Genomic DNA, 16,708 nt, shown 5'->3' on the forward strand with positions numbered 1-16,708 from the left:
TTTTATTTTATTTTATTTTATTTTATTTTATTTTATTTTATTTTATTATTATTTTTTCATAGTATCTTTATTTTAAATAAAATAGTTTCTTAGCCCTCACCAGGTTATAAACAGCAAATTAACAGAGTATCTATTAGAGGGATGCCTAGGTGGCTTAGTCAGTTAAGCGTCCAACTTTGGCTCAGGTGGTTGGTGGGTTTGAGCCCTGTATGGGGCTCTCCACTGGTGGTGGAGAACCTGCTCAGAATTCTCTCTTCCTCTCTGCTCCTCCCCAACTTGTGTGGACTCTCTTTCTCTTAAATAAATAAGTACACTTGAAAAAGGTGCCCTGGTCAGGGGCAAGGGCAGTGAGGTCAGATTGCCTTAGTTCAAGTCCTGGCTCTGTTACATTCTAACTCTGTAAGCATGGACAGGTTTCTTAATGCCAAACCTCAATTTCTTAATTGTAAATAAGGATAATAATAGTAACTTCCTTACAGGAATATTGTGAGGATTATACAAGAAAAATGAGCTTTTCTTTTTTTTTTTTTTTTAATATATTTTTTTTTTCAACGTTTATTTATTTTTGGGACAGAGAGAGACAGAGCATGAACGGGGGAGGGGCAGAGAGAGAGGGAGACACAGAATCGGAAACAGGCTCCAGGCTCTGAGCCATCAGCCCAGAGCCTGACGCGGGGCTCAAACTCACGGACCGCGAGATCGTGACCTGGCTGAAGTCGGACGCTTAACCGACTGCGCCACCCAGGCGCCCCCCAAAAAATGAGCTTTTCAAAGCTCTAGGCATTTGGTTAAGTACTAAATGTTGCCTGGATGTCTGATACCAACCTACCTATCCATCCGACTCATTTATTCATTTGTAAAAGAGATGTTAATTAAACACTTTGTGCCCAGACGTGAGGTACAAGAATGAATAGTCTAGGGTCTTGCCATCGAGGAGCTCATAGTCTGGTGGGAAGGCTAATGTAAATAAGTAGGGCAGCTTTACGTACGCATTTTAAACAAGTCCTGTTTATACGAGATGCTAAAAGCCTAACAACCTGAGGGATAGCTTTCACAGAGACAGGGTGGCATTTAACTGGGTTATGTGTCACAGATCCAAAGCATGAGAGGCTTGGGGCACCTGGTTGGCTCAGGTAGTGGAGCATGCGACTCTTGATCTCAGGGTCGTGAGTTTGAGCCCCATGTTCGGTGTAGAGATTACTTAAAAATAAAATCTTTGAACAAAAAAAAAAACTCTGAGAGGTTTAAAGTGTGTAACATATTCAGAAAACTACAAAAACATGACATTTTTTTTTTTTGGTATATTTAAGTAGTAAATATTAGTTTTCCATATGTTCTTTAAAAGAATGTACTAGTGCTTATGCCATATAGGGGTAGCAAGAATTGAGGTTTAACATAATCAAGAGTCAGAAATTAAGGGACAGGTATTGTCAAATTTGGGTTTTTATCTGGAAGGCATCACTTACTATAATACAGTATGGCTTATAATCATGATTCACAGTGATTCATAATGATGCTTCTTATCAACATAAGGTTACATTTTATTTGATATGCTTCTTTCAAGGAGGTAAGTATATATGAAACTCTAGAAACTTTTTTTCTGTTGGTGGAGAAACCTCTTACATTTTATTTTATTTTCTGTAACAAATTCTAGAAACATTTTTAATTAAAATATGTGATAGGTGATAAGGTTTTGGGATGATGGTGGGGTTCAGAGCTGATGGCCAAGAAAGAATTCTTGAAGAAGTCGTTGGTGCAGAAAGGTGATTTTATTAAAGCATGGAACAGGACACAAGGGCACGTGGAGTGGTGAAGAGTGGCTCCCCAAATACTATGGAGCTTGGGGAGGTAAAGTCAAAAGGGAAGTTTCCAAAGAGATTTTCATATGCTCAAGATGCACTGATTTCTGGAGGCCTGGCTATTGTCAAGCCAAGGTTGTTTTTACCTCTAGCGAAGAATTAACATTAAGGTAGTAGGGAGTTCCTGGAGAAATGTTTCACTCTGCCTGCCTTAAGTATTTGTCAGTGGGCTGCAAGTTATAAGGAAACTTAATTTTGTCTGCCAGTTCCTTCTTGCCTTTGTTCCCCACATCACTATGGAGGGGAGGGTGATACTGAGGCTCCAGGAAACTGAGTCTATAGGTTTCTGGAGATTGGGCTATTGGTAAGATTGCCTTTTTCTTGTCATTTACTAAGATATTTGTATACTGAGACTCTATCAGTTTAACCATTTGTTTTCTGTTGTTTCCTTTGTCCTTGGGCAGCCTGGAGTGCCTGAGTAATGTCACACATACCCCACCTGGTGGGAGGTGGGTAATGCTAGCTTGTGCTTGGGCCTCAGCTTGTCTTATGCTCCCTCATCAATAGGGGGGCCCCTGGGTGGCTCAGTCAGTTAAGTGTCCCAACTCTTTTTTTTTTTTTTTTTAAGTTTATGTATTTATTTTGAGAAGACAGTGACAGCACCATTGGGGGGGGCGGTTTGCAGAGAAAGGGGGGTACAAAATCCCAAGCAGGCTCCATGCAGAGACTGACGTGGGGCTCAAACTCATGGAACTATGAGATCATGACCTGAGCTGAAACCAAGAGTCAAGACAAACAGCCGACCGAGCCACCCAGGTGCCCCAAGTGTCCATCTCTTGATTTCGGCTCAGGTTGTGATCTCATGGTTTGTGGGATCGAGCCCCGAGTCAGGCTCTGCATGGACAGTGCCAAGCCTGCTTGGGATTCTCTCTCTCCCTCTCTTTCTCTGTCTTTCTCCCACTCACATGTTCTTTGTCTCAAAAAATAAATGAATATACTTTAAAAAAGTAAGATAGTTGTGATAGAAATGTTTTGGTGTTTCAGCTTTTTCTTAATAATATGGTTATGAAGACTACTTCATTTCTTAGTGATACTAATCAACTGATAGTATTAATATTGTTGACTTTGAAAATTTTCATTTCTGGGGCTCCTGGGTGGCTCACTTGGTTAAGTGTCTGATTCTTGATTTTGGCTCAGGTCATGATCTCACAGTTTGTGGGTTCAAGCCCCACGTTGGGCTCTGTGCTGACAGCTCAGAGCCTGCTTGGGATTCTCTGTTTCCCTCTCTTTCTGCCTCTTTCCTGCTTGCTCTGTCTCATTCTCAAGAAACATAAACATTTTTTAAAAAAGAAAATTTTCGTTCCCTCAACAGACTGCATGTATTTAATTAGATTAACCTGATTTTTTCTTTCTGTGAAAATTTCACTTTATATAGTTGTCAACATATTTTTTTCCTTAAACATTTTTATTGTGATAAAATATACATAACATAAAATTTATCATTTTAACCACTTTTAAGTGCATAATTCAGTGGTATTAAATACATTCCCATTGTGCAACCGGAAGCTCCTTCCATCTCTAGAACTTTTTCATCATCTGAAATTGAAACTCCATACCAACGAAACTGTAGTTCCTGGTTCTCCCTTCTCGCCACTGGCAACTATCATTCTGTTTTCTGTTCTTATGAATTTGACTACTTTAGGTACTTGGTGTAAATGGAAATATTTGCCCTTTTGTGTCTGACTCATTTCACTTAGCGTGTTTTTAGGGCTCATCCCTCTGTAGCACGTATCCTAATTTCATTCCTTTTTAAGGCTGAATAATGTTCCATTATATGTATATACAAGTCTCTTATCAGATATATAACTTGCTAATGTTTTCTCCCATTCTGTGGGTTGTCTTTCTACTTGTTTTTTTTTTTTTTTTTTTTACTTTATTTTTTCTAAGTTTATTTAAGTAATTTCTTCACCCAATGTGGGGCTTGAATTCATGACCCTGAAATCAAGAGCCGCACTCCCTTTGGACTGAGCCAGCCAGGCGCCCCTAAATTAACAGTAGTCTGGATGGATATATGGACCAATCTCTCCAGAAACCCTGGCAAAGGGTTCCAGTTTCTGTTTGAAACATGGGGCTCAAACTTACGACCCTGAGACCAAGAGTTCGATGCTATTCCGAGCCAGCCAGTTGGCCTTTGAGTTATTTATTTTGAGAGAGAAGGGGCTGGGGGAAGAGAAAGAGAGAGAGAGAGAGGGAGGGAGAGAGAAAATGAACGGGGGAGGGGCAGAGAGAGAATCCCAAGAGCCCACAGGGAGCTCGATCTCATGACCATGAGATCATGACCTGAGCTGAAATCCAGTGCCCCATTGAGTTACTTTTTATATGTGGAGTTCAAATTAATTCCTTTGCGTGTGGAAATTCAGTTCCCCAGTAGCATTTGTTGATGAGACTGTTCTTTTCCCATTGAATTTTCTTGATACCCTTGTTGAAATACAATTGACCATAAATCTGAGGGTTTATTTCTTGACTCTTGATTCTAGCCTTTTGATCTATATAGCTGTCCTTAAGCCAATACCACTCCGTTGTGGTTACTGTCATTTTTTTTTTTTTAATGCTTATTTATTTTTGAGAGAGACAGAGTATGAGCGGGGGAGGGGCAGAGAGAGAGGGAGACACAGAGTCTGAAGCAGGCTCCAGGCTCTGAGCTGTAGACACAGAACCTGACACGGGGCTCGAACCCACCCATGAGCAGTAAGATCATGACCTGAGCTGAAGTTGACCGCTTAACCAACTGAGCCACCCAGGGTCCCTGGTTACTGTCATTTTGTAATAAGTTTTGAAATTGAGGAGCATGTCCTCCAATTGTGGTCTTTTTAAAGATTACTTTGGTAGAAGCAAAACAAAACAAAAATAAAGATTACTTTGGTTATTCTGGGTCCCCCTAATTTCCATATGAATTTTAGGGTCAGTTTGTCAATTTCTGCAAAGGAGCAGCTTGGGTTTTCATAGGGACTTTGTTGAATTTGTAGATCAGTTTGAGGACTATTGTCATCTTACCAATATTAGGTCTCCTGATTCATGAACATGGGATGGCTTTCCATTTATTTAAATTTTGTTTCTTTCAACAATGTTTTGTTGTTGTTAGAATAAAAGTTTTACTTTTTTTTTTTGTTAAATTTATGTCTAGGCATTTAGTTCTTTTTGATACAATCGTAAATGGAATTGTTTCCTTAATTTCATTAAAAAAAATAATTATTTTAAAGGTAAACTCTACCCCCAATGTGGGGCTTGAACTCATGACCCCAAGATCAAGAGTCAGATGCACTGCTGACTGAATTGCAGCTTAATTTCATTTTCTGATCATTGAAAGTGTTTAGAAGCACACTTGATTTTTGTATATCGATCTTTTATCCTGCTGAGTTTATTTATTCTAATAGATTTTTTTGTGGATTCTTGAAGATTAAAAAAAATTTTTTTTAATGTTTATTTACTTTTGAGAAAGAGAGAGAGAGAGAGAGAGAGAGAGAGAGAGAGAGAGACTGTGAGTGGGGGAGGGGCAGAGAGAGAGGGAGACAGAACCTGAAGCAGGCTCCAAGCTGTCAGCAAGGAGCATGACGTGGGGCTCAACCCCACAAACTGTGAGATCATGACCTGAGCCAAATTTGGACGTTTAACTGACTTGAGCTACCCAGGAGCCCCAAGCATCTGACTCTTGATTTTGGTTCAGAGAGCCCAATGCAGGGCTCCAACTCCTGAACTGTGAGATCATGACCTGAGCTGAAGTCGGAAGCTAAACAGACTGAGCCACCCAGGCACCCATAGCTGTTTATTATGATAAGATACTTATCATAAATAAAAAATACAGGACATTGGCTGAACCTGGCTGGTTCAGTCAGTTGTGTGTTTGACTTCAGCTCAGGTCATGATTTTGCGGTTCTTGAGTTTGAACCCCGCATCGGGCTCTCTGCTGACAGCTCACAGTCTGGAGCCTGCTTGGGATTCTGTGTCTCCTTCTCTCTCTGCCCCTCTCCTGCTCACGCTCTGTCTCAATCCTTCTCAAAAATAAATAAACATTAAAAAAAACTTTTCTTTAAATACAGAACATTAAACACAAAGGTAAAGTTGCCTTCTGGAAGGGCAGTGGTACTGGAAGGAAAATAAAGGTGACCTATGAATTTGGTGTATATTTTATCTTTTTTTTTTTTTTAGACATTTTCTACAGATCATCTATAAATTATGTGCCGTATTGCTTTGGGATTTTTTTGGGATAAGTATTTTTTCCCTAAATATTATTACATTTTCATACAATTTTATAGTTTGTTTATTCATTGTTTTTGTTTTTACCTGTCTATGATGATACATACATATATATCTAGTTCTTTTGTTTTAACTGCTGTGCATACCGTCATATGAATGTGCCGTATGCCATTATCCATCCTTCTATTGATGAAAGTTCTGAGTTACTTCCTGTGTTATATATTACCACATTATGTACTACAAACTCTGCTGTAGTTAACATTCAGTGGACATGTAAGAGCTTCTCAAAGATACATACTTTAAAATAAGCTGCCAGATTTTAGAATATTTGTAAACTTAACTAGGTATGGCCACAGAACTTGTCAATGGGGTGTAGTGATTTATATTCCAACTGGGAGTGTGTAAGAGTTACTTTCCTGTATCTGCCAACACTTGGCACACTCAGACTTTTTGGCTTTAGTTTCTAATCTGATATTTGTGAAACAAGCTTTTGTTTTAATTTGCTTTTCTCAGATCACTAGTGTGGTTGAGCATATTTTCTTACATTTATTCTCCCTTCCTTTTCTGTGAATTGCCTGTTCAGTTTCATTTACTCATAACTGGCAACAACCTATGACTAGATAGATCAAAATTATACTTTACAGTGGCTTTATAGTATTCCCTTATATGATTGTCACTGGGGAACCTGTACTTAATTTTTAATTTTAATTTTATTTATTTTTATTAAATTCTTTTTAATGTTTATTTTTGAGAGAGAGACAGAATACAAGTGAGGGAGGGGCAGAGAGAGAGGGAGACACAGAATCCCAAGCAGGCTCCAGGCTCTGAGCTGTCAGCACAGAGCCCGACATGGGGCTCCAACCCACTAAACGTGAGATCATGACCTGAGCTGAAGTCAGAAGCTTAACTGACTGAGCCACCCAGGTGCCCCAATTTTTTTATTTTGAGAGAGAGAGAGAGAGAGAGAGTAAGTAAGTGTGTGAGCAGGGGAAAGGGACAGAGGGAGTGAGAGAATCCCAAGCAGGCTCCATGCTCAACGTGGAGCCCAAGGTGGGCTTGATCTCATGACCCTGGGATCATGACCTGAGCTGAAATCAAGAGTTGGATGCTCAACTGACTGAGCCACCGAGATGCCCCTGTACTTAATTTTTAAATTTTATTTTAAAGTTTTACTTACTTATTTTGAGAGAGAGAGAGAAAGAGAGCAGGGGGAGATTAGAAAGGGAAGGAGGGAGAGGATCCCAAGCAGACTCCGTACTGCCAGCAGAGCCTGATGTGGGGCTTGATCTCATGAACCGTGAGATCATGACCTGAGCTGAAACCAAGAGTTAGATGCTTAACCAACTGAGCCACCCAGGTGCCCCAATTTTATTTAAAAAAAAGTTTAATTCCAGTACAGTTAACATAAATATATGGAATGCTTCAGAAATTTGTGTGTCATCCTTGCACAGAGCCATGCTAATTTTCTCTGTATGTTTCTATTTTATTTTTATTTTTGAGAGAGAGAGAGAGCGAGCGCGCACATGAGCAGGGAAGGGGCAGAGAGAGAGAGGGTGATACAGAATCTGAAGCAGGCTCTAGGCTCTGAGCTGTCGGCACAGAGCCCGACGCGGCGCTCGAACTCACAGACAGTGAGATCATACCGGAGCAGAAGTCAGATGCTCAACCGGCTGAGCCACCCAGGCGTCCCCTATCTCTCTGTTTTATGTGTGCTGCTGAAGTGAGCATGGGGAATCTGTACTTTAAGAGTCCTAAGAGATGTATCATCCAAATGCAACGTAGGGACTTTGGATCCTGGCTATGAACATTCATGAGATAACCAGGAAAATCTGAATGGTGACTGGATATTCCCTATTATTTCATTAAGGATTGGGAAATGGTGCTATTCTAACTCAGTTTTTCCTTCAGCATTTTTACCTGATTTTCTTATAAAAGAGAACTTCTCCCTTATCAACTGTTCAATTACCTAAGGTATAGTTTGTACACGAAAGATAGGCCAAAGTGCTCTATTCTTCAGTTCATACTTTTATAATCTCTAAGAGCTCTTCCTTGTTCTTGTTCTTCCCCTGCCCCCACCTCTTTCTAAAAATAGCATACTGTTCCGGTTTCATGGATGCAGTGAGTTTTCTTTGGTCTCTGAGTATATTAATTATAGTTTTCATTTGTTCCCTGTTTTGTCTGTTTCCTCAGAGTCCCATTTTTTTTTCTGATAGTTTTGGTCTCTTTTTCAGGTTTGAGCTTCAAGTGCCTGATAACCCTTAATTATCTCTTCATGTTATAAGCGTGAGGCACTAAAAAAAAGGAGGGCCAGAAGCTTTGTGTATCTGGAAGCAGTTTATTGCCTATTGGGAACCCAGATTTCAGTATCCCATGGTCTTATATCTCAGAGGTATTTGAGTTTTGCCAAGGGAAGATATTCTCAGGGGGAGTGAGTGATAGAGAAGCCGAGTCACTTGAGAATCTGGGTGAGGGCAGGAATGGGAAGGGGACGGTCAGTATTGCTACTTGGTATGTAGATTTTTACTTACTTCATTTCTTTCCATTTGGCACCTACTTGTTACCGGTATTTCCTTGTCTAGCATCTCTTACTGAGTTTATTCTGAAAACACACTTCCTGTGTAGGAGGACAGAAGAACCACCTGGGTGCTCTGGGATGGCACTGGGGATGTATTAGGGATGTTACTACTAACTTTTACTAGTTCTTTTAGACTTCCGCTTTTCCCCCATTTTAGCCCCATCCTCACCCCAGCTCTCTAATTACATAGTTTTCATCATATGCCTCTGTCATAATATATTTATCCACTATCTGTTGATGGACATTGAATTACCTTCCAGTTTTTAGCTGTTATTACAAATAGTGCTTCAATGAATATTCTTGTACATGTGCCTTTGTACATACTTATTTGATTAAAAAAATTTTTTTTAATTTTTTAACATTTATTTATTATTGAGAGACAAAGAGACACAGAGCATGAGCAGGGGCAGTCTCCAGGCTCTGAGCTTTCAGCACAGAGCCCGATGTGGGGCTCCAACTCACGAACTGTGAGATCATGACCTGGGCCGAAGTCGGACACTCAACTGATGGAGCCACCCAGGCGTCCCAAATTATTCCTTTTTTTTAAAGTTTATTTATTCATTTTGAGAGGCAGGGGAGAGGACAGAGAGAGGCTCAGTCTCACAAACCATGAGCTCATGTATGACCTGAACCAAAATCAAGAGTTGGACGCTTAACTAACTAAGCCACTCAGGTGCCCAATAAATGATTTCTTAATAATATTTAATGTTTAATCAGTATACACATTTCTCAGTTGTCTCATAAAAATAGTTTTTAAAAATTATTTTATTTTATTTATTTTTATTTTTGAGAGAGAGAGAGACAGAGTGCGAGCAGGGGAGGAGCAGAGAGAGAGAGGGAGACAGAATCCGAAGCAGGCTGCAGGCTCCAGGCTCTGAGCTGTCAGCCAGAGTCCAGCGTGAGGCTTGAACTCATGAACTGCGAGATCATGACCTGAGCCGAAGTCGGTTGCTCAACTGACTGAGCCACCCAGGCACCCCAAACAAATATATATATATATATATTTTTAAATATGTGGTCTTTTATTTATTTATTTATTTTTAACGTTTTTTTATTTTTGAGACAGAGAAAGACACAGCATGAACGGGAGAGGGGCAGAGAGAGAGGGAGACACAGAATCAGAAGCAGGCTCCAGGCTCTGAGCCATCAGCCCAGAGCCCGATGCGGGGCTCGAACTCGCGGACCGCGAGATCGTGACCTGAGCTGAAGTCAGACGCTGAACCGACTGAGCCACCCAGGTGCCCCAGCAAATATATTTTTTAAAATGTTTATTTATTTCTGAGACAGAGAGAGACAGAGCATGAGTGGGGGAGGGGCAGAGAGAGGGGGAGACAGAATCTGAAGCAGGCCCCAGGCTCTGAGCTGTCAGCACAGAGCCCGACGTGGGGCTTGAACTCACGACCTGTGAGATCATGACCTGAGCCGAAGTCGGTCACTCAACCAACTGAGCCACCCAGGTGCCCCTCAAAGTTACTATTTTTAAGGGCTTTTCTTTTTTTGGCTCTTGAATCTTTACTCCAATTAGGAACAGTCTCTAGGGTTTTTTTTTGTTTTTGTTTTTTGTTTTTTTTTTTTAACTTGGTGAGCTTAGCTTTTCAAAGTATTCATTTGTTTTTTTCTCCACAACAGTGGAGAAAAACAGCCCCTATAGGCCATCTGGACTTGAAACCATTTTGCTTCATCACAAAGCTTATTCTTTTTAGATCCTAACATAAGTCTGTATTGTCTATGGAGTTTTTGTTTTGTTTTGTTTTGTTTTTTGTTTTTGTTTTTTTTTAACAGTGTCTAGTTGCTCTCAGGAGAGTTCTGTCTGAAGTTAATGTCAGTGTTGTTGGCTGATTAGTAATTGAGAGGGGCAAGGGTATCTAGTGAAGAGGGATTTATCATACATGCTAAAACAAAAGCCATGTATGCATGGGCTCTTACTCTCCCCACCGCACACTTTTTTAAAGAAGTGTGTTGGTGACAGAGGACATAAAGAGGGAGACAAAAAGGGGTGAAGGGAGGGATGTGTACTCCACAGCAACATACCTGAGTGGCTCTGACAGACTCCCGTGCTGGAGGGGAGTAGCTAGAGTTTTCCAGGGTTGGATGCTTTTGTAATTTGAAAAACTGCCCTTCTCCTGCCTTGATTTTGATATTGCCCTAACCCCAGCATTTGCTGAATGTAGTGGAGGCAGACCAGCTTCATGAAGTTATTCCACTGGCAAGAAGTAAAGTCACACTTAATCAATTATGAATGCCCATAGGCTTCTATTTTTAAAATAATATATACTGTTTATGTTTGGGAGAGAGAAAGAGACAGAGAGAGACAGAGTGCAAGCAGGGAAGGGGGCAGAGAGAGAGGGAGACTGAATCTGAAGCAGGCTCCAGGCTCTGAGCGGTCAGCACAGAGCCCGACATGGGGCTCGAACCTATGAACCTTGAGATCATGACCAGAGTCAAAGTCACTTAATCGAAGTGAGCCACCCAGGCACCCTGCCAATAGGCTTCTTTTGAGTATCCATTTACTTTGTTTTTGAGCATGTGCTTACTTTCCCCGCCCCCTCCTTCAAAATGTCTCCGGCTGGGATAAAGTCTCAAGTCCTGTAAAAATACAGCATTAGATGCAGATTTGGGTTGATAAAAGGAAATCTAGTTGTAACTGGAACTCTCTTGTAAGTACCTTTATAGGAAAGAATGATATCTATAAAATGAATCTATTTTCTACATTCTTCTTAGAGTCTTTCTGGGATGGATCCACACTTCTATATCCTAGTGCTGACATACTCCACCCTGTATTGTAGCTTTCGACTTCAACAGATCTAGTGTAAGGTCATGGCATATAGCATGAACTGTATATAATTAAAGTGGAATTCTCCCTTCACACTGATTTTCCTCTCTCAGTATCCTATTTCAGAGTATGGTTTTGATTAATTGTATTTAGAAAAACACCCATAATCATTTTTGGTTAGTTAAGCAGTAATATTAATGTTTAATTTGGCAACTTTTCTAATCTGAAATGTAAATGAAGGTTCATGTTTAGCTTCACTACCATTGAGGAGGTATAGGCCTTCACTACGCGTTTTTCCACTTTCCTTTATTCTTTTAAAATATGTAAATAATACATATTTATTGTACGAAAAAAACCCCAACAAACAATGCAACTTTAGGCTACTTAAGGATAAGGGCTATTAAAAAAGATAAAATCACCGTTAATCCCACCACTGCTAAATAGCCACTATGAGCGTTTTAATATATGCTTCCACATCTTTTCTTTTGCTTATTTATTCCTCCAGTATATAAATTTAGGATCATACTACATATAACAAAGTCCTTAAAGAATATATGAAAAATAACACCGCTCTCATACATTCTTTAAAGCCTGTGATCCATATTGCTAACCTGCAGGTGGGTTGTGCTAGTTACACTCCAAATAATGAGATAACTTATTTACAGATAAAAATCCCAAGGGGCAGTTGCCTTAATCAATTAAAAAAAAATCAATTTTACGGGCACCTGGTGACTTAGTTGGTTAAGCATCTGACTTTAGCTCAGGTCATGATCTCGCGGTTCATGTGTTTGGGCCCCAAGTCAGGCTCTGTGGTGACAGCCTGGAGCCTGCTTCAGATTCTGTGTTTCCCTCTGTCTCTACTCCTCCCCCGCTCATGCTCTGTCTCTCAGAAATAAACATTAAAAAAATATATATCAATTGTATTATATTAACTTTTACCTACCTCCTTTGCTGTTTTAGTTTTTACTTAAATTCCAGTTAATGTACAGTTTAATATTAAAAAATTTTTTTTTCAATGTTTATTTATTTTTGGGACAGAGAGAGACAGCACATGAACGGGGGAGGGGCAGAGAGAGAGGGAGACACAGAATCAGAAACAGGCTCCAGGCTCCGAGCCACCAGCCCAGAGACTGACGCGGGGCTCGAACTCACGGACCGCGAGATCGTGACCTGGCTGAAGTCGGACGCTTAACCGACTGCGCCATCCAGGCGCCCCACGTACAGTTTAATATTAATTTCAGGTGTACAATATAATGATTCGACATTTCCATATATGACCCGGTGTTCATCACAAGTGTTACCAAGTCTGTTTCTCTCTTTGCCTCTCTCTCTTTTTCCCTTTGCTCATTTTGTTTCTTAAATTCCACATATGAGTAAATTCATATGGTATTTGTCTTTCTCTGACTTACTTCACTGAGCATTATATTCTCTACCTCCATCCACATTGTTGCAGATGGCAAGATTTCATTCTTTTTTATGGCTGAGTAATATTCCAGTGTATACATATATGCCACATCTTCTTTATCCATTCTTCAATTGATGGACAGTGAGGCTGTTTCCATAATTTGGCTATTGTAGCTTTGTTTATTTCAGATAAGCAATATCACCAGCTCATCATTGGTTAAGCCGGAAATCGGTCTTCTTTCCTCATTTTTCCTTCTCTCTTCTCCCTTACGTTCTTTCAGTCACCAATTGTGTATATTTTCCCTCCAACAAATTATCTTGAATTCATCCTTGTCTCCATTCTCCCTGCCACTGTTCATAATCCTCTCTCATTTGGACTATTGTGGTGACCTTTGGTCTCTCTCCCTTTACACACCCTGGTTCTCCTCTCAAACTCCCTCAGCTCCCTCCATTGAATTTCCCATATGGTCTCACACTGAGCTTTCCAAAGGAGGAGTGGAGTTCAGTATCTCTGATATGATCCAGTATTCTGCAAGGTCCTGTAGGATTTGGTCCTTAATTGTCCAGCCTCATCTCCAGCCATCCTCTTTAACTTGTCTTTGAGCTTGGCCATTCTGGATGCCCTTGGTTTCTTTCAGCCTCTCTTTGCTTGATGAACTTTTATTTATCTTTCAGGTCTCAGCTCAAATGTCTCAGGAAGGTTTTCCCATAGTCTCTCGTATCGCGTTAGTCCCCCATTTTATACTTCTCTTTTTTTTTTCAATTTTTAATCAGTATGTTTGTTCGTTTGTTTATAATGTTTCTTTATTTTTGAGAGAGAAAGAGAGAGAGCGTGCGCGAGCGTGGGGGAGGGGCAGAGAGAGAGAGAGAGAGAGAGAGAGAGACGGTGGGCTCGGCAAGGACAGCAGAGAGCCCCCTGTGGGGCTTGAACTCACAAACCGTGAGATCATGACCTGAGCTGAAGTCGGGTGCTTACCCGACTGAGCCACCCAGGCGTTCCCCTGCCCCCATCATTAGTATTTTAAATGAGGGTGGCAGATGTACATTTCCAAACCAAGATATAATAACACATTTAAAATTGGGACTTTTATGAACAGAGAGAATTTTAAAAGATGATTTTAAAAGAAATCAACATTCACTGTTTTTATAAATGGTGGAAAATCATTCTTGATTTCTTGTAGACCTTGAAGATGCACTAAGTTTGCGTAGTTTTATCTTTCATATATTTGTGTTCCTGAGGAAAGGATCTATTTTCATAAGATTCTCCAAGGAGTTCATGATTCCAAAAAGCTTAATTTAGGATCTGCTGTTTAGAATAAGAGAGAAAACAAACATATACACCCTTGTGAGAGATGGTAGTTCGTTTTGTACTAAGTTTATGTTTTAATTTGCTTGAAGGAAAGGACTGGCATTATGTATTTGCTTTGCAATATTTTCATTATTGCCAGTCCCTTCCTGTGAAGGGAAACTGCAGAAACAAGAGATTTACATTTGGAGATACATAGCCCTGCCAGTCCGTGAACTGTCACGTCATTTTGGGGCGGGGGGGGGGTCTCTTTTTTTTTTTCTTTTGCTGTATTTACTTGAGGTGATATAGATATAAAGCCTCAGTAGTCATAAAAAAATGTGAACAATATTGAAACATGAATCATCTAGGTAGGTGTAAATAATGCTTGTACAGTAAGCAGATAGTAGTGTAGTGACTGCTAAACAGTTATGGATTATTCATGCCCTTCTGTAGCCAAACTGGGTCGCTAAGAAACAAAGCAAACATGAAGCTGTGTGTTCATGATGATGTTTCTTCTATCAGAGGTTCTGAATAGGCAGAATAGTAGTAAGGTTTTTTTTTTTTTCCAGCTTTATTGAGAAATAATTGACGTATAACGTTGTGGAAGGTTAAGGTGTACAGTGTAATGAATTTTTAAAAAATGTTTATTTATATATTTTAAGAGAGCGAGCGAGGGTGAGCCTGGGAGCAGCAGAGAGAGGGGGAGAGAATCCTATGCAGGATTCTGAGCTGTCAGCTCAGAGCCCGACACGGAGCTCGATCCCACCAACCGTGAGATCATGACCTGAGCTGAAACGAACAGCCAGATGCCCAACCCACTGAGCCACCCAGGCAACCCTATAATGATTTGAGATATGTATATATTGCAAAATGATTACCACAAGTAAGGTTAGTTAACATCATGTCACATAATTAGTTTTTGTTTTTGTGGTGAGAACTTACAAAATCTTCTTTTAGTGACTTTCAGATGTATAGTTCAGTGGTGTTATCTATAATCACCATTCTGTACATTACATCCCCAGAACTTACTCATCTTGTAACTGAAGTTTGTGCCCTTTGACCACCTTCACCCATTTTCCCCTACCCCTACCCCCTGCTCCTGGCAACTACCAATCTGTTAGTGGTAAAGATTTTTGTTAGAAGTTCAGTAGCACATCATTAAAAATTTTTTTTCTTAACGTCTATTTATTATTGAGAGACAGGGAGAGACAGAGGGAGGAGGAGACACAGAATCTGAAGCAGACTCCAGGCTCTGAGCTGTCAGCACAGAGCCCGATGCGGGGCTCAAACTCACAAACTGCAAGATCATGACCTGAGCCAAAGTCAAACACTTAACTGACTGAGCCACCCAGGTGCCCAGTAGCACATCATTTTAAATGTTACTTGGTAAACATCTACTGTATGTTCTTTTTTTTTTTTATTAATTTTATTTTTTTAAATTTACATCCAAATTAGCATATAGTGCAATAATGATTTCAGGTCTACTGTCTGTTCTTTAAAACAGCCTTTTATCCATAGCACAAAAGAAGCCTAAAATTTCTGCTTACTTAACCCAGATATAGCAGTTCAGTTAGCCATGGGAGCATCATTTTCAAAGCAGGCCAAAAAATAATTACTTTTTCTTATTAATTCTTAGTCTTTGCTTGTGTCCTCTGGCAAAATGTTGAAATAATTTATACAGACTTCATCGGCAACATCCTATTGTATAGCTATTGATTTTCTGTTCGACATAACCTTTATATCTCCTGTTTGCATTCAGTTTGTAGCCAGTGAACACCTTCTGAAGGCAGGGATAGTGTGGTAATCACAGTCATGTTCCATGTGCCCGGCACAGAGTAGATAGGAGACATTTTTTGAATGAATGAATGAATGAATGATTTGTCCAGTTGCCTCTTGTCTTACATTTACTGAAACTTTACCCCTTTTACTTAGGGTCATCTTTGGGTTAGTATTCTGGAAAAGTAAACAATGGTGGTTTGAGGCTTCCCAGAAGCCTCACAAATATGGAATATATAATAAAATGTATAGGGCATGGGTGCTAAATGTGTGGTTTGTGGAAGGACTTAAGGGCTCCCTGAGTCTCTGAGAAAAAATAGGCAGAACTCGGGTTGGATGCAGGCATTTTTTATGGGGAAACATGGTTCATGGATATATCAAATTACCAAATGGGTCTGTGGACCTCTGGATGATTAAGAACCAATGTTTCCGAGGTTATAGGTTTCAAACGTCCAAAGATCAGGAAAATGTTCTCTAATATAAGGAAATCAAATGGCTCTTGAGGGAAAGTAGATGAGTATGTTAGGGTTCTTTCAGTTTCTTATGCTAGAAACCATCTCAAATAAGCTTATGTAAAATAGGAATGCATTGGGTTATGTAACTGAAAAAATAAAAACGACTGGAAAATGCTGGCTCCAAGAACTACTGAATCTAGGACTCAAATAGTACCTTTGATTAGGATTTTATTCCTCCTTGCTCTTTGTTTTTCTTTATATTGTCTTCATTTCTCAGGCTCGTTCTTTCCGTATGTTGGAAAAAAGATGTCCCTCTGCAGCTTAAGCCTGCTAATAAATTCTTTTTTTTTATTATTATTTTTTTTAACGTTTATTTATTTTTTT

General features: G+C 39.9%; 1 pseudogene; it reads right to left on the bottom strand.

The window, feature by feature from the left end:
- Positions 1–7,459: 7,459 nt before the first annotated feature.
- On the bottom strand, positions 7,460–7,560 carry LOC121045210 (uncharacterized; annotated as a pseudogene).
- Positions 7,561–16,708: the final 9,148 nt, after the last annotated feature.

Source organism: Herpailurus yagouaroundi, unplaced genomic scaffold (assembly GCF_014898765.1).
Source record: "Herpailurus yagouaroundi ecotype Mexico unplaced genomic scaffold, PumYag 189, whole genome shotgun sequence".
Lineage (NCBI taxonomy): Eukaryota > Metazoa > Chordata > Mammalia > Carnivora > Felidae > Herpailurus > Herpailurus yagouaroundi.